Source organism: Gorilla gorilla, chromosome 3 (genome assembly GCF_029281585.2).
Source record: "Gorilla gorilla gorilla isolate KB3781 chromosome 3, NHGRI_mGorGor1-v2.1_pri, whole genome shotgun sequence".
Taxonomy (NCBI): Eukaryota; Metazoa; Chordata; class Mammalia; order Primates; family Hominidae; genus Gorilla; species Gorilla gorilla.
The window spans coordinates 208,336,868-208,362,379 of NC_073227.2; the positions used below are offsets into that span (position 1 = coordinate 208,336,868).

Sequence of the window (25,512 nt, forward strand, 5' to 3'; positions counted from 1 at the left end):
GAGTTCATCAATACAGAATTCTAGCATCAAAAGAATCTGGGAAGTGTAACTGAACTTTCCAATCTTCCCAAAGAGAGAAAAGATGCAAGGGAGACTGAGTGAACCAACATAAATAATACAGCAGAAATACCATTAACGATGCTATGCAAAAAAATTGTATATTTGAAATCTTCTAATATTTCTTATCTGTCAATATAGAAATATGGATGTCATAGAAAAGGCATAAATTAGAATAGAAGTTTTGCATATATATTTCTAACCTGAGTGCTTATTTATAAAATGGAAATCGGTTTCTAGGACAAGGAAGAAAAGAGAAATCGCTCTTTTATTTAATCAGGAAAGTTTATGAAAGGCAGGAGATTCTGAGACCTCTCCATAAAGGAAAAGGAAGCTTCTTTGCAAACAAAGAATAATGATTCACTTCAGCTCTAGAGAAATGTATGAAGGAAGGGAGGAAAAGAGTTGAAATTCAGAATAACAGTGTGATTCCATTACCTGAAGAGGCAAAAGAGCAGGAGGAAATTGGACAATCTAGGGTGGGTGAACTCCACAGTATGCAGAAGCTGGTGTTCTTGCCCGTGAGGGTGAGGTTATTTAAAGTAGTTCATCAGGGGAAGACACAGGGTGTCTCCCAGGTCCACGGGAACTGGGGTGTGGAAATAGTGTCAACACTGTTCATTGAAATAATATGTCAGCTGGAGGGGAATGGTCAGCCTGGAAAAGCAGAAGTAAAGTTGGTGGGAGTTCAGCACCATCTGAGCAGAAGTGAACCCAGAGGCCTCCCTAAAGCAGAATTCTTTCAGTGCAGCAGGATTGTTGCAGTGAGCTTACCCAGCACCACCTTGATGACATTCACACTCATCACTTTTCCTCTCTTGCTATAAAAAGCTAATACACAGTCAGTGACACAGTGTTTGACCTTTCAGTTACCTGAACATCAGGAAGCACATGTTGTGGGTGGGGTGAGAAGGAGACAACCCCTATTGTGCATATGCATGTTTATATTATCTTCTATACATACCTTTTCATGATGTCAAAAGATCTTTCATCTACAGCTACATAATGTCGAAGTGTACAGAAAAGGAAGCTGAGATTGAAATACTGGAGTGTGATGAATGAACCCCAGAGACCAATGTCCCAAACATAGCCCAGTCTGCATCTCCCACATGAAGGAACCCAAGGAATGGGTAGGAATATCGTGATACTCCTTAAATCATAGTTAAGTAAATTATTCCAACACCTGCTACCTAAGTAGCATTTACCCATGCCTTTCATAGGAAAGAGAGTCTGCCAACTATCTATTGGAATAGAAAGTGAGGCAGGTGGAAGAATCTTATTTGTCAGTGTTAGATTCCTTTGCAATGACAAAAACACATCTATACAGGAAGAAAGCTATTTTATCCCAAATACTCCATGCAACTTTGTTTTCCTTTTGTCTTATTAGTCACGTTTCCATATATCCCCACTTAAGTGACATGAGATGGATGGGTTTCCACAAGGATCAGCTGGAGGAGTTTCACATCCATCTGGCAAAGCTGCATGAAGATAAGCCTCGTGTTTTCCAGGGAACTGCATTGCTCTACAGAGGCAATGCCGAATTATTCAATTGCTTTATGAATATTTCCTCCCATTAACCTCTCTCTGAAAATTTGCTGATATGCATTAAGTGTCTCTTAACCAAAATGCTTGGAACCGGGAATGTTTTGAATTTTTTCAGATTTTGGAATATTTGCATAGACATAATGAGAACTCTCAGGGATGGGACCCAAGTCTAAACGCAAAATTCATTACTGTTTCATATGTATCCTATACACATAGCCTCAAAGTAATTTTATAAAATATTTTAAATAATTTTGTGCATAAAACAAAGTTTTGACTGTATGTTGACTGTGATCCGTCATGTGAAATCAGGTGTGGAATTGTCCACTTGTGTTATCATGTTGGTGCTCAAAAATTTCATATCTTGGAGCACTTCACATTTCAGATTTTTGGATTAGGAATGGTAAACCTATATTGCCCTGTGTCATGGGTCCCTAACACAATCCATTTACTCTTTACTTATTTATTTATTTATTTTAAAAATGTTTACTGAATTCACACTATGAGCAAGACATTGGTTGGTACAAAAGACCAAATTTGGTAAAACAAACAAACAAAAAACATGCTCTTATGGCTAAGAAAAAAAAGGGAGGAATAAAATGGATCTTAAGATGAGGAGGATGATGAATCACAAATGTCACAATGAATATATAGAAGGTACTGTCACTTCACCTAGTGAAACTGAGAAAGCTTCCTTAGCTTTGGAGCCATGAAGGATGGCTAACATTTACACAGGCATACGTATGAGTCTCAGTAGAGAGCCAAGAAGAGCAGGAGCCTGTTGTGAAAAGCAGTGAATTACTTATTTGGCTAGTGGGTAGGAGGCAGGAAAAGTAAACCTGAAGCCTTTGGGGATGTTTGCAGGTAGCTGTATCTATTGCTGTTTGGTGCCCAGAGTATATGACTGTGTGGCATCATTTAATAATGCTTTAGTGGAACATTTCAAAGTAGCCCCGCATAAAATCATTCAACGTAAGCCAGATAATCCTACCTAGTTTGAGAGGCATTTCCAAACTAGACTCCTGGGCCAATTTGCCATATTGCTACATTGTGCTGGGGCTAGGATCTGGGCCAATATGAATCTAGCTTTCTTTAAACCAGTTGTTATATCTTTGCATAGTGTGTGTTGCATCCTGGGCTGAAACTGAGCCTCAGAGGGAGCCCAAAAGAGAGTGAAGAATAGCAAGGTCTCTAAAGTCAGACTGCCTAACATTTCAGTTCTGGCTGGAGACTCCAGAATAAGTCACCAACTTTATGCAAATATCACCTGTAAAAACAGGACAATAACAGCACCTGTCTCATGGAGTCATTATTAGAAATCACTGAAGTGAGAGCTCAATAGATATTACCTGTGGTGATGGCATTTGAGATGCTCATGGAGTTAGTCTGTTCTCAACATTGCTATAAAGACATACTGGAGACTGGGTAATTTATAAAGAAAAGAGGTTTAATCAGCTCATAGTTCTGCAGGCTGTACAGGCTTCTGTTTCTGGGTAGGCCTCAGGAAACTTACAATCATGGCAGAAGTTGAAAGGGAAGCAAGCCCATCTTCATATGGCTGGCAGGAAGTGTGGGGAAGGTGCTTTTAAACACACTTTTAAACAAGCAGATATAAGGAAAATTCTATCACAAGAACAGCAAGGGGGAGGTCCACCCCCATGATTCGATCACCTCCCACTGGGCCCCTCCTGCAACACTGGGAATTACAATTTGATATTAGATTTGGATGGGAACACAGAGCCAGACGATATCATGATGTAAGTTGCTGGTAGTTTGGCTGACATTTCAAACAAACCCGGCTCAGGCCTAGGGTTTGCAGAGTCACATGGGCCTACTTGGGAAATTACAATAGCAGAGCAAACCTTCTAAATACATTTCACTTCCAGAAGCTGCACTTGGATGAAATACTGTCTCCTGAAGCTCTGAAAGTCCGTTTTCTGTGCTGCTCAAGAAAGCTCTAAAGACAGGTTGGTTCTGTGCTACTCCAGATAGCTTTAAGACAGGTTTGGAACAATGACCCATAAAATGTCCATACATTTTAGGATACTAATGAAGAGCAATACTGGTCCAAAGTTCAGTGGTCAGAGTATGGGTGTGTTTGTTTTATTTTAGAACATCTGTATAGCATTTTCATTGCTTATACAATAGCAGGTATCTTCAGTATTATTTAAATTGAACTTCTAAACCTTCTTTGACAACATACCACATATCCATTTATACATACACACTAAAAATAAGAGGGTGCATCCTTAATTTTAAATCAGTTGCATAGATTTCATTGTATAGATATAATTAGTAATTTTCCTGTTTATTGGCATCTCAGTTATTTCCAGGCTTCTACTAGCAATATTATCATGAATAAATTGTATGTATGTTAAAAAATAATAAGCTCATTCTTAGTCCTTGTTGAAAAAATTTTGTGTTACTTTTATGAGCAGGATGCAAGACTCAGACAAACAAGGCCTAGGTAGCTCATACTTTATTCTTTTTGCAACAACTTTTGAAAGGCTTGGAATATTCTGGTTATAGATGAAAGATGCTGTTATTTGCTATTTCTGTTCTTCTCCAAGTGAAGTTCTAATGAAACCATGTGTGGAAGAAATAAATCATTGGAAGGTCAAGAAGCTTCAAAAACAACGTTTGAACAAGTTCCTGGTATTGTTGCTGAGTGTTAAATATTCTCAACTTATCATTTGCTCTTCTAGCTGCAGTTTTGCACAAGGAAGACAAGTGGGAGCAATTAAATCCTGCACCACTCCTCTTGAATTCAAGGCTGAGCCATTTGGACGAAGAAAATTGGGGAACAGGAGCAAAGACCCTCACTGACTGTGTTCTTTTTTCCATGAATTAGAAGGAAATTTAAGAAAATCACTTTGATCATTTTTCTACCTGTAATGTTAAAAACTGTAAATATTTTCTTTCATTGAGAATTATGGGATACAGTAGCAGACTTGGTAAATTTTAAACTGAAAAATTTATCAGCGTTTATTGCACGGACAAAGCAATAAAAAATTGTGTCATCTAAGTTGCCAAGAAACCACATGTGATACAGTCCAAGGACATCCAGAATTCCCATGGTCCTATGCAGTAGCTTACAAACTTAACCTTTTTGGAAAATATGGACATACAATATGCTGACGGGCTTCCCATTCATTTTAAGTGTTTTTAGTGCAAGTCTCTCCACTCTATGATTTCTTGATAAGTTCCTCATAATGAAAATTCTTTTGTCATTATATACCTTGTTAGTTCTGATTCTTGTCCTTGGGAATCAAAGAATATTAGGGTTATAGGTGCAACATCATTCAGTCATTTAGGCAAGCCTTTCATTTTAAAGATTAAGAAAGTAATCTCTGAGCACATGAAAAGACAGTGGAACATTGTACTTTCATCATTATTTCACTCTTTTGTTTGCAAACTCCTTGAGGGTAGGAATTTGTTTTACTCATCAATAAATCTGCAGTAATACAACGTGGAGAATGCAGTTGGTGCACAAACAATATTGAAAGATTGTAGATATTTCTGTCCAAAGTCACACAGCTGCCAGAACCAGTGGCTCACTGGGATGAGTCTTGTGTCTACTGATCACCCGTTAAGGATGTTGCCTCTGAATTATTCCTCCAAGGGCTTTTTTCCCCCTGGGATGAAGAATAAATATCTGTTGTTTTCCTTATCATGTAAAAAAAGTGTATATGTTTCTGCAAATACTAGCCAAAGCATCCTACTTTAAAACTTCTCTTTAAAATTCCGGGGAGTGTCACCTTGACAACAGGCACAGAATCTTCCAACTGCAATAGATAATTGACAAAATTTTTTAAACTCAGTGAAAAAAATAAACCCCACTACCAGTAATTAAATAAACAAAATGAAACAATTCCTTGCCATAAATTTCAGAAGGGCAGGGGAATGAGAGGAGAAAATGATAATCATTTTTAAAAAAGGCAAGGAAAGAAGTAGAAGATTGAGGCTTAGCTCTGGGAATCTCGTAACCTAGTCTCCACTCTTTGACAGGTGGTACTGAGGATATCAACAGAATTAAGAAGGAACATCCAAGACTTTACACTAAATAAGTATTCAAGTTGAAGATGAATTATCACCAGGGGAATAGAGTAATTCATGGTAGAGAATATTCAACAAAATCGCAGAAAAGAGTAAAAAACAGGTTCAGTAAAGATCTACTCTTAGTTTAGCTTTCCCCTTCTTACTTGTGCCTTTCATAGCCTCACTATATAGAAATCTATGGCTCAGAAGAAAAGGTAAACAGGTCCAGATAAGAAGATAAAGATGTTGGGGTTTCCAGTTTCATCTCAGACATGTAAATAACCTGGAAGTCATTATTCCTGTTCTTACAACAATAAAACACAGAATTAACTGAAAATAAATGACTTTTTTGACCCATCATGAAATTGAGGTTGCATGGCGAAACTCCACCCCGAAATCTAGAAGACAGGTAAATACAGAAAATCATAGTCAAGATCAGTTTACCCGGAGTGGAAGCCCCTGAAGCCATGCCTGGCATGCACATTGAGAAGTGACCGGGCAAATTGCTGGAGGCTGAGTGTGGACTGCATGAGACTGAAAAACTCTCGGAACTCATAGTCTCAGGGACACCCCACTGCCCCTGCCATGCTTTTGTGATTAGACCTCCAAAAAAACTCTCTCTCCTCTCTCTTCCCAACCTAGGTTCTTAAAGTAAAAACGAAACAAAAATCCTTTCATGTTTCTGACAGGAGGAGAGGAAAAGTATGTATTTTGAAATACGTCCAAAGCGTTCTGTATAACAACACCTACTCCATAGAGGAAAACTTGACCATAGCCTTATCTGACTTGTGAAAAGGGCAACTAAGCAACTCCAGCTACTCTAGCCTTCTTGTCTCTTCTAAAGGAAGGTTGGGTGAAAAAGCTAAGAAATACTTTTAAGTCAGAGACCAGGAACAGATTAGGGAACAAGACTAAGATATAATTGTAGAGTACAGAATGCTTCTGTAGTCCCGAACCTTATCACCACCTCAGCAGGGCTTCCAAGTAATAACAGTGGGCTCTAACTGAAAGAGAGGCAAGATGCAGACTCCAGTTAAGGAGGGAAGCGGGGTCTAAAGAAGCCCAAAGACATCAGGAGAGACAAAAATAAAAACACTAGACATATTTGAAGCCTCTGGCACCTGAAGCTAAAGTAAACAGTAAACATAAGCAGGATTCCTAGGCAGAACAACAAAACTTCACACTGAAGGTCTACTTACCTCAGTTTCAATTCTCCAATACATTAAGTCCAGCTTTTCACAAAAAGTTTTATGACATGTTAAAAAGGCAGGAAAAAAACACAGCCTGAAAAGACAAAGCAAATATAAGAACTAGGCTCAGATATAACACACACTGTGGAATTGTCAGATAGGAAATTAACTGTGATCAACATGTTAATAGTTCTAATAAAAAAAGTAGACAAAAAACAAATGGGAAGTATAAACAGAGAGATGGAATCCCTGTGAAACTACCAAAAATAACCTGTTAGAAATAAAAAATTATCCAATAAAGATGAAAAATTCATTTGACGAGATTATCAATAAACTGGATTTGGCCCAGGAAAAATTAATGAGCTTGAAGATATGTCAATAGAAACTATTCAAGCTGAAATACAAACAGAAAAGATTTTTAAAAAGAACAAAACTGTGGAACAATTTCAAATGTATAACATGTATAGTTGGAATATCAGAAATAGAAGCAAGAGAAAACAGATCAGAAGAAATATATGAAGTAATAGTGGCTGAGAATTTCCCAAAGTTGATGACAGAAACAACAAGCTACAAAGCCAAGAATCTCAGAAAATACTGAGGGGAATAAATATATATTTAAAATTCTGTTGGGCATATTATATTCACATGATACAAAATAAATCACAAAATCAAAAAATGAAAAAGGCCAGGGAATGAAACATTAAAAATATTTAAAAATATATGTCTAAATTACCCATAGAGGAAAGAATTTCAAAAGAAATTACAAATATTTTGAAGTAAATGAAAATGAAAATACAGCTTGTCAAAATCTGTGAGATGCAGAAAAAGCAGAGCTTACAGGGAAATTTAAAACATTAAGTACATATATTAAGAAAGACAGAATGTAACATTAATAATTTGAGCTTCCATGTTAGCAAACTAGATAAAGAATAGTTTAATTCTAAATCAAGCAATGTAAATAAAATTAGAGCAGAGATAATGAAACTTAAAATAGAAAACAAAACCCAGAAAATCAGTAACCCAAAAATTGATCTTTGACAAGATCAATAAAATTCATAAACCTCTGACTAGGATAACTAAGATAAACACAGAAAAGAAAAGAGTATCAATAAGAATTCACCCAGTATATAAATGCAAGTAGAACTTCTGGCTCAAGCTGCCAAATTTTAAGGTCTCTGACCTTAAAAGTATTTCTTAGCTTTTTCACCCAACCTTCTTTTAGATGAGACAAGAAGACTAGAGTAGCTGGAGTTGCTTCATTGCCCTTCTCACAAGCCAGATAAGGCTATGGTCAAGTTTTTCCCAAAGGAGTAGGTCTCGTTATAGAGAATGCTTTGGACATATTTCAAAATACATATTTTTCTTCTCCCCCGATTAGAAACATGAGAGGATTTTTCTTTCCTTTTTACTCTGAGAACCTAGGTTGGGAAGGGAGAGGAGACAGAGTTTACTTGGAGGTCTAATCACAAAAGCGTGGCAGGGGCAGAAGGGGCATCCCTGAGACTATCAGTTCCGAGAGTTTCTCAAGTCTCATGCAGTCCACACTCAGCCTCCAGCGATTTGCCCAATCACCTTCTCAATGTGCATGCCAGTCATGGCTTCAGGGGCTTCCACTGCGGGTAAACTGATCTTCACTATCATTTTCTGTATTAGAAAGGTGAGAAAAAGAAAAACTATTTGACAATTTTTCAAATATACCAAAGCAGATTTTTTATGGAGATTAGAAAAGAATGGAGTATGCAAAATACACACACTCCTGTCTGGAAAAGTGAATAACCAGGGAAGAGAAGAGCATCCTGCAAGACAGTGTAATAATTAAAGGAAATAAGAAGCATGCAAGTTCAATCAAATACGTTCTGAAAGGTAAAATCCCAATGAAATGAAGAGGAATATTGGAAAGCTATCATCATAAAACAAGGAAGAACAAAACTATTTTTATTAACAAATAAATTGGGATGAAAAGCAAAATGGGCATAGATAAGACTAAGTGATCAAGTAAAAGGAATTTTATAGATTAGAGAATACAAAATAAAAACACAAAGACATTAAATCAATTAGAGAGTATTTAATAGAGAGGATTAGGGCACAGGCTGAGGCATGGAAATAGAAGTGGAATTGGTGGCCCCGAAGTAAAGACAATAACCACATAAACTTTAAAAAAATGCAAAGATATATTTGAGTAGTTTTCTTTGAGATGATTGAATCTGAAGAACAAAAAATATATCACATTGATTTCTAGGAAAAACTGACATAGAAACTGATATGCATTCACCTACTTTTTAAAGTTTAATATTAAAGTAAAGAAAAAACTTTACAGAAACCCAGGCATAATATGTAAGCAACTGACACGGAATTTTTTCTTTTACTGACTTATATTGAAAAATCTTCTAAGTCAATAGCTAATGCCTCTAGTGAAGGATTTGTAAACTTCCTTTACACAGGCAGCCTCACTATAGTTCAGACATAAAGGCAGTAGTCAGACATTCTCAAATATGAGAGAACTTAGCATTAGGAGACCAAAAAAGTAGTGAAAATAAAGAATTAAAGAAAACAGAAATCATCCCAAAAGTCTGATAAATAAGAAATATTCCTATTAAAAAACAGAAGCAGAACTAGATAACCAAGATGATTTTGGTTATAAAACAGAATGCCACCAATTTATAATACTAGTTTAGACCATTCTATATCACAGACTATAAATACAATAATATAAATAATTTTTCAAAAGAACTGTATTTTTAAACATATAAAACTTTAAATTTATATTTTAAAAGTATAAATAATAAAATTTACCAATTAGATAAAATAATTTCATCATCTATCCATGGGTAGTGAATAAGATTCAAATATATTTTTAAGTGATTCCATTATTATTTTTATAATTTTACATAGAAATTTACAAGAATCTTTAATGGCTTAAATTTTTATAATTATACAATTTTAAAATTTTTTCCTTTTTTAAAATTTGGTCATGTATTCATTATTCACTCTGTCAAAATAATATTGAGTTTTAAACTGAAAATAGCATGTATAGTAAAGTCTTCTAACAATTGATGATTTTCAACTATAACACACAACTACAAAACCTCAGTGGCAAACAACAAAAAAGACCTAAGCTTACGAGTTTCTGGGTTCAGCTGATACAGTACAGGTTCAGCTCAGCTGAGCTCAGTGGCTCACCCTGCAGGCAGCTGTGAATTGCCTAAGAGCTCTGCTGACTTCTGCTGGGCTTCCTTATGTCTAGGGGCTGGCTTACTGCTCTGATATAGAAAGGTCTCAACCAGTATGACTGGGCAACTCCATTCTATTCCATGTGTCTCATTCTTCAGCAGCCCAGCCTGGCCTATTCTTGCGGTGACTGCCGACGGGAAAGAGCAAGCCAGCCTATTCAAGTAAACACTGTTCAAGTTTTCCGTGTGTCATGTTTGCTTATATTCAATTGGCTGCAGCAAATCACAAGGCTGAGGCCATAGTCACAGGGTAGGTCATACCAGTGTTACATGGTGAAAGGGCCTAAATATAGGGAAAGATAAAGAATGGAGACCAGGGCCAGGCACGGTGGCTCATGCCTGTAATCCCAGTTCTTTGGGAGGCTGAGGCAGGCAGATCACCTGAGGTCAGAAGTCCAAGACCAGCCTGGTCAATATGATGAAACCTTGTCTCTATTAAAAATACAAAAAGTTAGCCTGGCATGGTGGCGTGCACCTGTAATCGCAGCTACTCGGGAGGCTGAGGCATGAGAATTGCTTGTACATTAGGGGACAGAGGTTGCAGTGAGCTGAGGTCATGCCACTGCACTCCAGCCTTGACAATAGAGTGAGACTCTGTCTCAAAAACAAAACAAACAAAAAGAGAATTAGGCCATTTAAAACTATACATATTTTTTTCTCTCACTGAGTACCTATTCATTTAACAAGCTCCTATCTAGCTATCTATCTATATGCATATTGAGATAAATAAAATATTCTCAGAAGATTGAGTAACCTAATATAAGTAATAATTCCTAAACAAATACATTTATATATTGAAGTTACATTAAATCATATTTTGATGTCCAGGCAACCATTATTTAAAGTCAGCATTGGCCAAGTGTGGTAGCTCACACCTGTACGCCCAGCACTTCGGAAGGCCGAGGTGGGCGGATCACGAGGTCAGGAGTTCGAGACCAGCCTGACCAACATGGTGAAACCTCCTCTCTACTAAAAATACAAAATTAGCAGGGCATGGTGGTGCACGCCTGTAATCCCAGCTACTTGGGAGGCTGAGGCAGGAGAATCGCTTGAATCCAAGAGGCAGAGGGTGCAGTGAGCCAAGGTCATGCAATTGCACTCTAGCCTGTGCAACAAGAGTGAAACTCTGTCACAAAAAAATAAAAAATAAAAACAATAAAGTCAGTGTTAAATTCAGATTGGAGATCCAATTCCAGAATTGTGGCAAGAAGGACTCCACAGACCCACTAGTCTTGCCATAATTGGTGAAAGTCTTTTTTTTTTAAAGAAGTTTGTTGGTTTTTTTTTATTTTTAAAAATAATTTCAACTTTTATGTTAGATTGAGAAGGTCCATGTACAGGTGTGCTGTATTAGTCAGGGTTCTCTTAGAAGGACAGAACTAATAGGATATATATATATATATATATATATGTATGTAAAGGGGAGTTAATATTAAGTATTAACTCACATGATCACAAGGTCCCACAATAGGCCATCTGCAAGCTGAGGAGCAAGAAGAGCCAATATGAGTCCCAAAACTGAAGAACCTGGAGTCCGATGTTCGAGGGCAGGAAGCATCCAGTATGGGACAAAGATGTAGGCTGGGAGGCTAGGTCTGTCTTGCTGCTTCATATTTTTCTGCCTGCTTTATATTTTCTGGCAGCTGATTAGATGGTGTCCACCCGATTAAGGGTGGGTCTGTCTTTCCCAGCCCACTGACTCAACTATTAATCTCCTTTGGCAACACTCTCACAGACACACCCAGGACCAATATTGCATCCTTTAATCTACTTAAGTTGTCACTCAGTATTAACCATCACATGCGCTATGTGAGTATATTGTGTGATGCTGATGTTTGGGATATAATTGATCCAGTCACCAGGTAGTGATCATAGTACCCAATGGTTAGTTTTTCAATCCTTGCCCCCTCGCTTCTCCCGAGTAGTTCTTAGTTTCTATTGTTGCTATCTATCTTTATGCCACATGTCCCCAATGTTTAGTTCCCACTTATAAGTGAAAACATGTGGTACTTGAAAACCAACAATTTAAAGTTTTTGAAAATTGTCCTAAAGATATATAGCAAATGGAGAAACTTTTTTTTATTTTTTTTATTTTATTTTATTTTGTTTTGAGACAGAGTCTTACTCTGTAGCCCAGGATGGAGGGCAGTGGTGAGATTTTGGCTCGCTGCAACCTTTGCTTCCCAGGTTCAAGCGATTCTCATGCCTCAGTCTTTCGAGTACCTAGAATTACAGGTGCATGTTGTCACACCCCAGCTAATTTTTGTATTTTTTTGTAGAGATGGGGTTTTTCCATGTTAGCCAGGCTGGTCTCGAGCTCTTGACCTCAGATGATCTGCCCACCTTGGCCTCCCAAAGTGCTGGGATTACAGGTATGAGCCACTGGGCCCAGCCAAATGAAGAAACATTTATTCAAGGATGTCTACTCATCTTGGTAGGAATAGCAAGAGTCTCACACTGGGGCCACAACCTACTCTTATCTTTCTCACCCCCAGCTTAGCATGACAGAAGCTCCACTCTAGGTAGATGTGATCAAAAAAAAAAAAAAAAGAAAGAAAGAAAGAGAAAAGACAGAGTTTCTCTCTCCTCTACCTTCAAACTCCATAGGAAGAGATATGGTATCTTCCTGGGAGAGTCAGGAGCCAGCATTTCTTAGCTCCATCTCCCTCCCTACTTTCAGCCCTCTATTGCAGAAGGTAAATTTCAAGCAAGTTTGGCTAAAGGTTGGGGGCTACCTTGCTTCATCCAGCCCTTATTCGTAGGACAAAGGCTCTACACCAGGTGTGGCAGGCCCAGAATATTGGAACCATAATTGCCTACCTCCCTGATCAATCATAGGGTGGAGGTTGCATATTGGGAGAGACAAGTCAAGAAGACCAACCAGGGGAGTGAGGAGGGCTGCCACCACCAACCAGGAGAGTGAGGACGGTCTGTGGATGGAAAATTATTAAAAGGAACTTGATTAGGGGTACAGGGATTCTTGCTCAACTTGCTTAGCAAGATTCCTTATTAAAACTGTTCTTGGCAAGCCAGAGGAAGGCAGCAGACTAAGTTTGAGGCCTAGCTGGGAAAAGGGCCTAGAGGAGGGTGACTCAAGTTTGGTCAAGGAATGAGTCCTTATTAGTTGAGAGTAATATCTGGAGACATCAATACCCCACTTTGAAAAATGAATGAATAATAATGCAGAAGAACAACAAGGAAATAGAATTCTTGAATAAGATTGTAAACCAATCACACCTAAGAGCTAACTACAGAAATTTCAGCCAACAACAGCAGAATACATGTTCTCAAGCACACATGGAACATTTGCTAGGATAGATCTATGCCATAAAATAAGCCTCAATAAATGTAAAAGGTTTGAAACCATAGTTTCTTCTCCAACCATGATTTTTTTCTCTAATTTTGAAATTGGACATTAAAAACAGAAAGAAATGAGAGAAAGCCATAAATATGCAGAAATTAACATGTTTCTAAATAATTAATAGGTCAAGAAAATCACAAGAGAAATTAATATATTAATATAAATTAAAATAAATACACAACACACCAAAATTTATGATCTACTGCTAAAATCTTGCTTAGAAGAAATTTGTGGTTATAAATACATTTTTTTAAAAAAGATCATTAATCAAGAATCTCAATTTTACTGTAAGACATTGGTAGAAGAGCAAATGAAACCAAAAACAAGCAGAATGAAGAGACTAAGAAAGATCAGAGAGGAAATTAATGACATGGAAGATAGAAAAACAACAGAGAAAATCCACACTGCCAAAAGTTGGCTTTGAAAAGGTCTTTGAAAAGATCAACAAAATTGGAAGAAAAAAAAAACACCTTTTAAGCTCAGCAAGAAAAAATGAGAACAGCCAAATTATCAAAACAATGGGATAAAAGAGGATATTATTACTGACTTTAAAAGAAAACAAAAAGGATTATAAGGAAATACTTTGGATAATGGAGCACCAACAAATTAGGTAACTTGCATGAAATGGAGAAATTCCTATAAAGATACATACTACCAAAACTAATGCCATCTGAAGACTATACACTGTATGATTCCAATTACAGCCTGTGCTTCAAAATTCATCTCTACCCTGACCCTAAACCGTGGCAACCACTGATTTGTTTTACTATCTGTATAGTTTTGCCTCTTGCCCTACAGGTGATTGGTTCCAGGAGCCCTGTGTATACCAAAATCCACGTGCACTTGAGTCTTGCAGTCAGCACTGGAGAACCTGTGTATCTAAAGTCAACCCTCTATATACACAGGTTTCACATCTCATGAATATTGTATTTTCCATCTGTGTTTAGTTGAAAAAATGCACACATTAGTGGATCTCTGCAGTTCAAACCCATGTTGTTCAAGGGTCAACTGTATACGACATTCTAGAAAAGGCAAAACTATAGAGACAGTAAAAAATATCAGTGCTTGCTGGGAGTTGGGGTGGGGGTAGGGATGAATTTTGGAACACAGAGAATTTTTAGGGCCATAAAAATTCTCCGTATGATACTATAATAATGGATACATGTCATTATACATTGGTCCAAACCCACAGAACGTACAATACCAAGAGTGAACTCTAATGTGAACTATGGACTTTGAGTGATTTATAATGTGTCAGTGTAGGATTATCAGTTGTAACAAATATACCAGTCTTTTAGGGGATGTTGACAATGAGACTGGCTATGTGTGAGAGAAGGGGAAATACGGGAAATCTCTGTACCATCCTCCCAATTTTCCTGTGAACCTAAAATTGCTCTAAAAAAAGTCTTTAAGAAAAGGAAAGAAAATGGCACATCAATATCTCTTATGAATACATACACAAAATTCTCAACCAAATACTAGGAAACCAAATCCAGCAACCCATAAAAATGATTATACATCATAAATGAGAGGGGTTTACATCAGGGATGCAAAGTCAGTTTAACCTTAGAAAATCAATTAATGTAATACACCATTTCAAAGGAAATAAAGGGCAAAAACCACATAATTATCTCAATAGATGCAGAACAAGTTTTGACAAAATCTAATTTCTTTATGATGAAAGCACTCAACCAACTAGAAACACAAGGGAACTTCCTGTACCTGATAAAGAGCATCTACAAAATCCCCCAGCTAAAAACACACAATGGTAAAAGACTGAATGTTTCCCCCTGAGAAAGGAACAAGATGGTGATGTCTACCCTTGCTCCATTAATTCAACATTGTACTGGAGACTATAACCAGGGAAATTAGGCAAGAAAATGAAACTTAAAATGCCAGAATTGGAAAGGAAGAGGTAAAATTATTTCCATTTGTAGATGGCGTGATCTTGCATATAGAAAATCCTAATGAATGCATTGAAAGAAAACTATCAAAACTAATAAGTTCAGAGTGTTTGGATATACAACATCAATATAGAAGAATCAATTCTACTTTCACACACTAGCAATAAATATTTTGAAATGAAATTAAGAAAACAATTTCATTTACAATAGGATACAAAAGAATAAAATGCTTAAAAATATTAAAAGAAGTGCAAAATTTGTATGTTGAAACTATAAAACATGATTGAAAGAAATTAAAGAAAGACATCCCATGTTCATAGATCGGAACATGTAATATTTTTATCATGGTCATATTCCCCAAATTGGTGTACATATTCAATGTGGTCATTAAGAAGCTTAACTTAAAATTCACAACAAAATGCCAGGACAAAGAATAGCCAAAACTATTTTCAAAAAAGAAAAATAAAATTGGAGGACCTACACATCCTGATTTTAAAACATAGTATAAAACCACACTAGTAAAGATAATATGGTGCTGGCATAAGAATAGACATACAGATCAATGGAATCAAAATTAGAGTCCAAAAATAAACCCTCATGCTTGGGGTCAACCGATTTTCATCAAGAGTTTCAAGGCCATTTATACGGGAAACAACTGTCTTTTTAACAAATAGCAATAAACACCTGGATATCTACATGTAAAATAATAAAGTTGGGCTCCTCCCTCACATCATACATAAGATGGATCCCCAAATGGACCAAAGACCTAAAAGTACAAGCTAAAACTATAAAGCTCTTAGAAGTAAGCATAGAAGTAAATCTTCATAACTTCAGGTTAGGCAAAGTCTACCAAAAGCATAAATGACAAAAGAAAAAAATAGGTAAACTGGACTTCATTGAAATTAAAAACTTTTGTACTTTGAGGCCATCCAGAAAATGAAAGTACAACCCACAAAATGGGAGAAAATATTTGCAAATTATATATAGAACTTTATACACACACACACACACACACACGACTTGTATCTAGAATATATAAAGAACTCTTGCAATTTAACAATGAAAAGGCAACCAATCCAATTAAAATATGGGCAAAGAATCTGAATAGAAATTTCTCCAAAGATGCATAGATAACCAAAAGCATATGAAAAGATGTTCAACATCAATAGTCACCAGGGAAATGCAAGGCAAAAGTCACAATGTCATTCATGCCTACTAGGATGGGTATAATAAAAAAGACAGATCTAAGTGTTGAAAAAGATGAAGAGAAATTGGAACCCTCATACGACGCTGGTAAAATGTAAAATGATGCAGCAACTTAGAAAAACATCGGGCACTTCTTCCTCAAAAGGCTAAATACAGAGTTACTATCTGAGCCAGCAATCTCGCTCTTAGGTATATACCCAAGAGGAATAAAAACATGTCCCCACAAAAACGTGTACACTAATGTTCATAGCAGCATTATTCATCAGAACAAGAAGTAGGAATAATACAAAGGTCCTTTAACTGATTAATGAATAAACAAAAGGAAGTTTATTCCTACAACAAAATACTATTTGGCAATAGAAAATAATGCAATATTGATGTGTTACAACATGGATGAACCTTGAAAACATAATGCTAAGACAAAAGTCAGTCACGAAAGACAACATATTGTATAATTCCATTTATATACAATGCTCAGAATCAGCAAATCTATAGACAGAAAGTAGATGAGTGGCTGCCTAGGGAGGCCAGGGTGGGATGATTGGGTGTGATAGCTAATGGCTGTAAGGTTTCTTCTAGAGGTGATGACAATATATAAAAATGTATTGTGGTGATAGATGCACAACTCTGAATACACTAAGGACCATCAAACCGTACACTTGCAGTGGGTGTGTTTTATGGTATTTGAACTATATCTCAACAAAGCTGTTTTAAAAACAGATTATACCAGTACTGGAACACAATTTTCTCAACAGAAATCAAACATTTGTAAATTCATGGTCATCAGATTTTCATTTACATTTTAATTACTAAATATAAATCCTAAATCTAAATATATATCCAAACATAAACTTGTTTTTCTCATTTTTATGATTATTTAGCTTATTAATTGTTCAATTTTAATTTATCCCTCTACTGATTGCTGAAAATCACTAAATTTTTTTGAAGAATAATTTTAGATAGATTTTTAAGGTCAATAAATACCTTGGAAAAAGACACTTTCTTTATTTTGAAATGTAATCTTTCGCTGTTTCAGAGTAAATACACATCAAGAATGACTCACATGTAAATAATTGCAGATAAAATCCGGGAACTACATTTGAGCAGAGCCAGACTGTCATCCTGTAGTTCTTCAAAGGCTTTGGAACTGCCGCCAGTGGTTACATATTTTGCCGCTCTAAGTATCTTAAAATGGAAGAATCCCCCTCATACTTTCCATAAAGATTCGCCCACCACAAAGCATATTTGTTTGGAGACCTCCTCAGTGACATTTCACAATTGTGAGCGTGAATTATAGATTCCTATTACTTAAGCTTTTCGTCAGGCCTAACTCTATGAATTTTGCTAGACTTTTTATTTTTCACTGAATTCTATTTCAATCTCATATCCATTGTGGATAACAGGAATTTTTCTCTCCTTCCAGAAATCCTTGTTTTGCGTGTGTGCATTTCAGAACACATTTGTGTGTGTGTATTTCTCTTGAATCAACAACCAGTGACTGATCTCTGCAGATCTACTGATAAAGGACATTTATTTTACGTTTGTACTTTATAATGTCATGTGATAAAAGTTAAGCCAAAATTCTGGGTGACAAGTTGCCTAAGGTGTCTTAAGAGCTGAGAACAAGTTATGTTCAGAATGCATGGATTTCTAGAATGGATATCCCAAACAGCTACTATATACATTATTATGGAGCTGCTTTCTGTTTCTTGAGAACTTGCATTTTCAGAAAGCAATGTCCCTAAATTAAAAATGGCATTTGAACCTAGACTCCTACATAAATCTGTAGTGGGTATTACATATGCTTTGGGGTCTGGAATTCTAAATCTAGCTCCCGTTCTGGCATCTTCAATTAGTACCACTTGGAAAAGATGGCTTTAGTTCTTCTCACCTCAGTCTCCTAACATATAAAATGTGTACAATTTTTACCTACTTGATAGAACTGTTGAGAAAACTAACTGAGGCAGCACATGTAAATTACTTCACACAGTGACAAAAACACTAAAGTTTTTAATAGTAGAATTTAGGTTGCACAATGTCTTAAATATAGAAGCTAGATAGTCAATATACATTAGTTTTAAAATTCTGCTTCCTTAACTTTCTAAAACTATGGAGTGTAGGTTATTTGTATAAATCCATGTATATATGGCACCACATTAATGAACTGTATAGATTAACTATCTTATATTATCCTGCTTGGTTTGTGATGAAGAGGACAGCTTGCTCCATCTTTCAGTGTAATTTTAAGACAGAAAGCCTGCTATAAAACCAGTGAATTTCCAAGACATCATAATAAAATTTCCTATGATAATAATAATGTGCTTTTGTTCAAAATTAAAATATTTGAAGAGATGAGAGTTTTAATATTAGTTTCAAAGACTGACATGACTTATTAAAATTATATTAATTTACGCTCATTATATCTTTTATGATAAAAATTTTAAACCTCTGAAGCAACTCTGAGTTCATTCTAGCAATAAAATAAATATTTCAACACCTACTATGTGCCAGGAAGTTTTTAAGTGCTTAGACTGTATCAGGGAACAAAACAAAGATCTTCCTTTGGGGAAGTTTACTTTTCTGAGGAGGGAGACCGACAATAAACTATACACACAAAAATAAGTCAGCTGTTTAGTACGTACAACAGATAAGGAGAATTAAGAGTTCCATTGTGGTGCCATTTTAAATAAGATGGTTAGTGTATGTCTGGTTGAGAAGGATTTTAAGTGAAACCACTTAAAAGAGGTGAGGAAATTAGCAGTGCCGATAATTCAGAACAGTAACCAGCAGAAGGAGGGCCAGGGCAAAAAGGCCCCAGAGCTGGAGTGTTCCTGGCACGTTTGAGGAACAGTAAAGGGCCACTGAGTTGGAAAAACAGTTAGAAATGTGCTCAAAAGGTAACAGAGGAGCTTCATCAGGTGGAAACTTGTAGTCCATTGTAAGTTTGGGGAATTTTCGTCTAAGTGAAATTAGAAGAGTTCTGAGCAGAGCGGCATGCTCTGACCGATACTCAGAAGGAACGCTCCAGCTCATATGTTAAGAATAGACAGCACAGGAAGAGGCACAGAAACAGGGAGCCGGTCAGCAGGGCATCGAGGTAGAGGAAAGAGAAGATGGCGGCTGCAGAGAGGCAGAAAGGAAGCCGGAAGCAGTAGGGATCTAGATTTCGGTATATTCTGAAAGTGAAGTCAGAATGATTTCCTGACATAGTGGAGCTGGGATATTAAAGAATGAGGGGAATCAAACGGGATTCCGATGCTTTTCACCTGAACGGGAAGACAGATGGAGTTTCACCAACCAAGATAGGGGAAGCTGTAAGCAGATCGTTTGAGGGAGGTGGAAATCGGGAGTTCAGTTTTTGGAAACATTTAGTTTGACATGTGTATTTGTCACCCAAATGGAGCTATCAAGGGGACAGCTGGATACTTAAGACCACAGTTCAGGACAGTGGTCTTGGCTGGAGATTATCAAAGGAATGAAAGCACGCAGAGTAGACGATCAAGGACCGAACTCAGGTTATTCAAACATTAAGAAACAGACAAAGGAGTGACGTTGGAGAAAAACCAAAGATAATGTAATATTCTAGCAGCCAAGTGTGGAAAAAAATGTTTAGGGAGAAAGGGGTATACAACTACATCAAATATTTCTGGTAAGTCAAGAAATATGAGAGCTGATCATTGACTATTGGTTTTAGCAATCTCAAGGTTATTGGTGATCTCTGACAAAGCAATTTTAGAGGAATGGATGAACTGAAAGCCAGATTTGAATGCCTTAAGAGAGAATAAGGAAAGGAGAATCTGAGACTATGAAAAAAGACAATCTTTAGAAGAGTTTTACTACAAGGGATAATAAGAAAGTGGGAATTAAGAATTTTAAAGATTCATGAAATAACAGTAGTAAAGGCAATAATTCAGTAGAGAAGGGAAGGCTGATGATGTATGACAGAGAGAATTATCTCAGAATAGACAAAGAGTAGGCTGTCCTGCATAAATAGAGGGGCTGCACTTACATAGGATCATAAATAATTTGTGGTTTCAGGCAGAAAGACAGTTGGTGGGTAGATGGCATGATAGGATTCTGCAGAAACTTTCTTTTGGTTTCCTGCTTTCTCAATGAAGTAAGGAGCAAGATCATCAGATGAAAGTGAAGATGAGGGAGGAAGTATTGGAGATGGAGGAGGGAAGAAGAGAAGATATGCAACTGTCATCAAGATGCTTGGATAGATTAGCAAACATTAACAGGGTTGCTGGGAACATCAAGGACCCACTTAATAATTTTGGTCATAAACTGAACATGTGAATTTAAAGCTGGACCAGTCATTGTTTTTACCCAACTATGTTCAGTTACATGGATGCAAGTATGGAATAAGCAGGAGTTGGAATTAAGGTTGTGTTTTCATTTTAAGTACTAAAAACTGAGTTGATTTGTTTCCCATAATTGTAACAAATTGTCACAAATGTGGTGACTTAAAACAACAGGAATTTATTCTCTCACTGTTCTGGAGGCCAGAAGTCAAAATCAGTATCAAGGGCTATAGACAGGTTGACAGAGCTGCACTCCCTCTAAGGCTCCAGAGGAAAATCGTTTCTTTCCTCTTCCAGCTTCTGGTGGCTGCCCCATTTCTTGGCTTGTGGCTGCATCACAATGAGCTCTGCCCTCGTGGTCACAGGGCCTTCTCTTCCATGTGCCAACTTTCCCTCTGCTTCTCTCTTAGAAGGATACATATGACTGCACTTAAAGCCCACACCAAAAATCCAGAATAATCTCTCCATCTCAAGATTCTTAATCTAATCACATTTCCAAAATTCTTTTTTTTTTTTGCCATATAAAGTTACCTTTGCAGGTCCAGGGATCAGGACATGAATATCTTTAGTAGGGGCCTTACCTAGCACAGCACACTGAAAAAAGGAAAGGGAGTGAGCACATATTCAAAGTGAAGTTACTATCATTGGCCATGAAATTTAAGCTTTGATAAGTTGTTTTCATAGATTAAGTGAGCTAGACAGAGGAGGTAGTGGTCAGGAAATGTTGACTTATAAAACCAAAATCATAGTGGGCCAGTACATGTCGGTAATGACAAGGTCTAGTTCATGTCTGAGATCGGATGGAAGACAAAATTATCGGAAAAGAAGAAGTCAAATTGAGAAAGCAAACAGTTGGAAATACCACCTTCAGGTAGATTAAAATTGTCAAAAATTAAGAGAAATGGATACAGAGAATAAACAGAATTAGTAGATAGAAGGATAAATGAAAATGTGATAGATTTAAATTCATACTGTTCACTCTTTATATGATATGTATCTGTGTGTGAAAAATTCCAATGTAAATCCTTCTCTTTCCCCAGGTAACTAAATTATGCCACTTGAAGTTAAAAAATTATCAAAATTCAATTTTCATTGAGAGGGTTTTTCTAATATATTTTTATGCCTGTGTTCTTAGGTAAATGTAGCCTGAGACATAGACATGAGTTTATCCCTTGAGTTGGAGTGTGTGATGATGCTCCAGGGGTCTTTTGAGGTGTCTGAAAATGTTTACTTTTACTTTCGCTCTAGACAGCTGTGTGTTTTAAATCTCGGGTCTGCTATTTATATTTTCTATTACCTTTCTTGCTGCTTAGCTGTCATCTGTCACTTACTTTTGTTGTCAGTGTGCTTTTAGGCTTTTGCATTCCAATTTGTAGTTTATAAGATGTCTTAGAGAGGGCAAACAGGGAGAAAAGCTAATTATAATTGTGTTCTAAAAATGAGAAATGTGACTCTGAATGAGATCCTTTGCTTCTAAATTAAGTTTATGGACTACAAAGTCTATGAACAGATAGTCTATGTTGTATGGCTATTTCTCATTTTTACTTGTATTACGGATGTCTGCAAATTTGCTATTAGGTGTCTATTCAGATACCGTACTTATGAACACTAATACATCTCCATAAAAATTAAAAGATTGTATATCAAAGTTTATGGACAATATACAAAAATCTCATTATCTCCAGATAATGTGTTGTTATTACTGTATTTCCAAACCCATAGACTCTGTTCCATATCCATTTTCTAAAATGTGTCGGGGTCCTGTCTGGAAACAGATGACTCACTCAAATTTAGCATTTTTAGGAGAGTTTTATAGATGACTATTTACAAAACTGAAAACAGGATTTAGAAAAACCAAAATGGGAGGTACAATATTCCACAGCTAGTAACAGGAAGCTGTTTGCAGGACTAAGCTGACAGGAGTTTTTATCAAAATCTGGAGATCCTTGTGTTAGGAGCTGCTGGAGAGGAGCTGTGGCCTCCCCTGGACTGATAAGTCAGCTGGAGGATACCTGGCAGGGAGAAAGCCAGAGGGATAAAGAACCGACTTCCCTCTTCAGCCACCGTGACTTCCTAGCGATGCCTCCCTGGCCCACGCTGAACAGGAAATCAGAGCTGAAGTGAGCCCACTGATTTAGTTTGTGTTACCTGGACTTTCCGGGGCAGAAAGCAGATACAGTTGGGTGAAAGGTGAAGGGTGGCTATGGAAGGGCAAATGGAAGCCATCCACCATGGTACAGAAATGAAATTTGAACCTGAACCTCCCTCAGCAAAAGAACAACATATAAAAAATTACATGTAGTAATTGAACCAATATTGTTTTCCATCAATAGTATTATAAATACATGCTAATATATTTATGATGACATGTCATCCCTTTTGGAGGTTCCTGCAGATAAATTATCTCTAAAACTTAGGAGCAGTCTCAGAAAGAAGATTATAACAAATGTCATTTCCTCATTCAAGGCAAAAAGTTAGTATTATTCTTTTACCATCTATAAAGTCTTAAAAAATACCAGATTTAGACTGACTTTTCTCAAGATCAAATAATTTATTTGATGAGTCATTCTTCATAGGAAATGTATGAAGAGTTTATAAGTATATAGGCCCAAATGAGATAAGGGTTCCCTGAGGCAGCACATGTGGTCTGTGTTTGTTGGATGCTGGCAAATGACTTTGTCTCAGTCCTTCTAGAGGGAAGCACACAGTTCACTTCCATCAGAAAGTTAGTCTGTGGAGTATTATACTTTCCCGTATAGCAGATTCAGATTCAAGTTAATTTTAAAATAGAAAAAGTCTACATTCTGCTCTCGACAATATGTTTTTCCTATTCATAGTTTACAGGCCAGATGTTATTTTCTGAAGTGCAAGTAATGAATGCAAGAATTTTAGGAACTTCATGAGAGTATTTCAGAGTGAGGAATATTAATACTTAGACAATAAAAGAGAAAAACAAATTCTTATTAAAGTCATTAAAGAAGGTCACATGAAAAAATGTTCAAATTCCAGAAGTATTCAGTCTACCAGCAATCATTTGTATTTATTTTCTCAATGTTATTTATTTTCTAAATATTTGAGAGCACAGTCACCCTGCTATAATCTAACTATGGGTGTTTTTTTTTTTTTTAGAAAAAATTTTGTTGTTATAATCAGAGGGAAGGTTCTGCATTCTAGTCAACTCAATGAGAGATAACACTTCAGAATGCATGACAGAAAGACCTAGAGAGAATACTGCAACTGCAGGCTAGAAAAAAGAGATAAACAAAATCTCATTATCTCCAGATAATGTGCTGTTATTATTATATTTCCAAACCCATAGACTCTGTTCCATATCAATTTTCTAAAATTGAGCAATTTTGGTAAGTTTTCTTTTTATAACATTAAGTAAAAATAGAAGCATTAATGCTAAGTGAACCTAAATAGATGCTAATATCCCTTTTAGTGGTTCAACTTTGCAGTTCAAGAAAGACGCCTCATATTCCATCTGTGGTTAGGCATTGTGTTGGGCACATCAGAGTATAAAAATAAATGCAGCAAAATTAACCATCTGAACATACAACAACTTCTTAATGCATCTACTGTGCCAGACACTGTGTTAAGTGTTAGAAGTATTGAGAAAGAAAAATGCAGTCATGTCCTAGGGGAACTTCAACCAAGTAAGAGGGAAACAGGCGAATTGATCACATAGAGTGACAACTGAAAGTGGGATTTGCACTCAGTGTTTTGAGAGTATAAAAAAGAAGCCCTCAATTTTGTCTGTGAGATGGTAGATCAAAGTAGCTTATTAAGAGGAGGACAGCATAAGTATTGAAGAATGACTTAAGCAGAGGTAGGGGATTATTCAGGGTAGAGGGTTATAAAATGTTCAGGGAACCATAGATGATTTTATATGATAAAATGAACCCTGAAGTTGAACAGTAATTCATCATGATTCTTAGACACAGTCAGAAGTTGTCAAATAACTGAATATGCCCTTCAGCAAGGTTTCTGATTTTGAAAAAGGAAAATATGCCTTAATTTTTCTTGAACAAAGACATCAACAACAATTAATTGGAAAATCTTTGCCTGTAGGAGGAATCGGACACTTCCCCAAATTGTTTTACATTCTGTTTAGATTGGAAATGCTGTAAGAGAGAATTGTTTAAAAAATACAAAAACTAAACAAGTTAATATTGAGTGCAGTTGAATAGAAATACTATTCAAATATGAACCTACATGGAGTTGATGTGGGGCTAAATATACAGATTTATATATGTTTCTATAATATTTAAAATAAAGTTACTTTTTTTTTTGAGACAGGATCTCACTCTGTCACCCAGGCTGCAGTGCAGTGGCAGAATCTTGGCTCACTGCAACCTCTGCCTCCCGGGTTCAAGCGATTCTTCCACCTCAACCTCCCGAGCATCTGGGAGTACAGGCGCCCGCCACCATGCCTGGCTAATTTCTGTATTTTTAGTAGAGACAGGATTTCACCATGTTAGCCAGGCTGGTCTCGAACTCCCGGCCTCAAGTGATCCACCTACCTCGGCCTCCCAAAATGCTGGGATTACAGGCATGAGCCACCATGCCCAGCCAATGTTGCTTTTGAATTAAAGATTTTATTATTATTGAGGCTAGTTGAAAGCAAATGGCCTAGCTATATAAATTATCATTGCACAGGAAAGTCTCATGTAGTACCAT

At 36.7% G+C, this 25,512-nt stretch overlaps 1 long non-coding RNA gene across 1 annotated transcript; it reads left to right on the plus strand.

Annotated features, from left to right (window-relative positions):
• Nucleotides 1-408: 408 nt before the first annotated feature.
• On the plus strand, nucleotides 409-1,682 carry LOC115934288 (uncharacterized). Its single transcript, XR_004070103.2, has 3 exons — nucleotides 409-536; nucleotides 1,056-1,187; nucleotides 1,445-1,682. It is a non-coding gene; the product is annotated as an uncharacterized lncRNA (long non-coding RNA).
• Nucleotides 1,683-25,512: the final 23,830 nt, after the last annotated feature.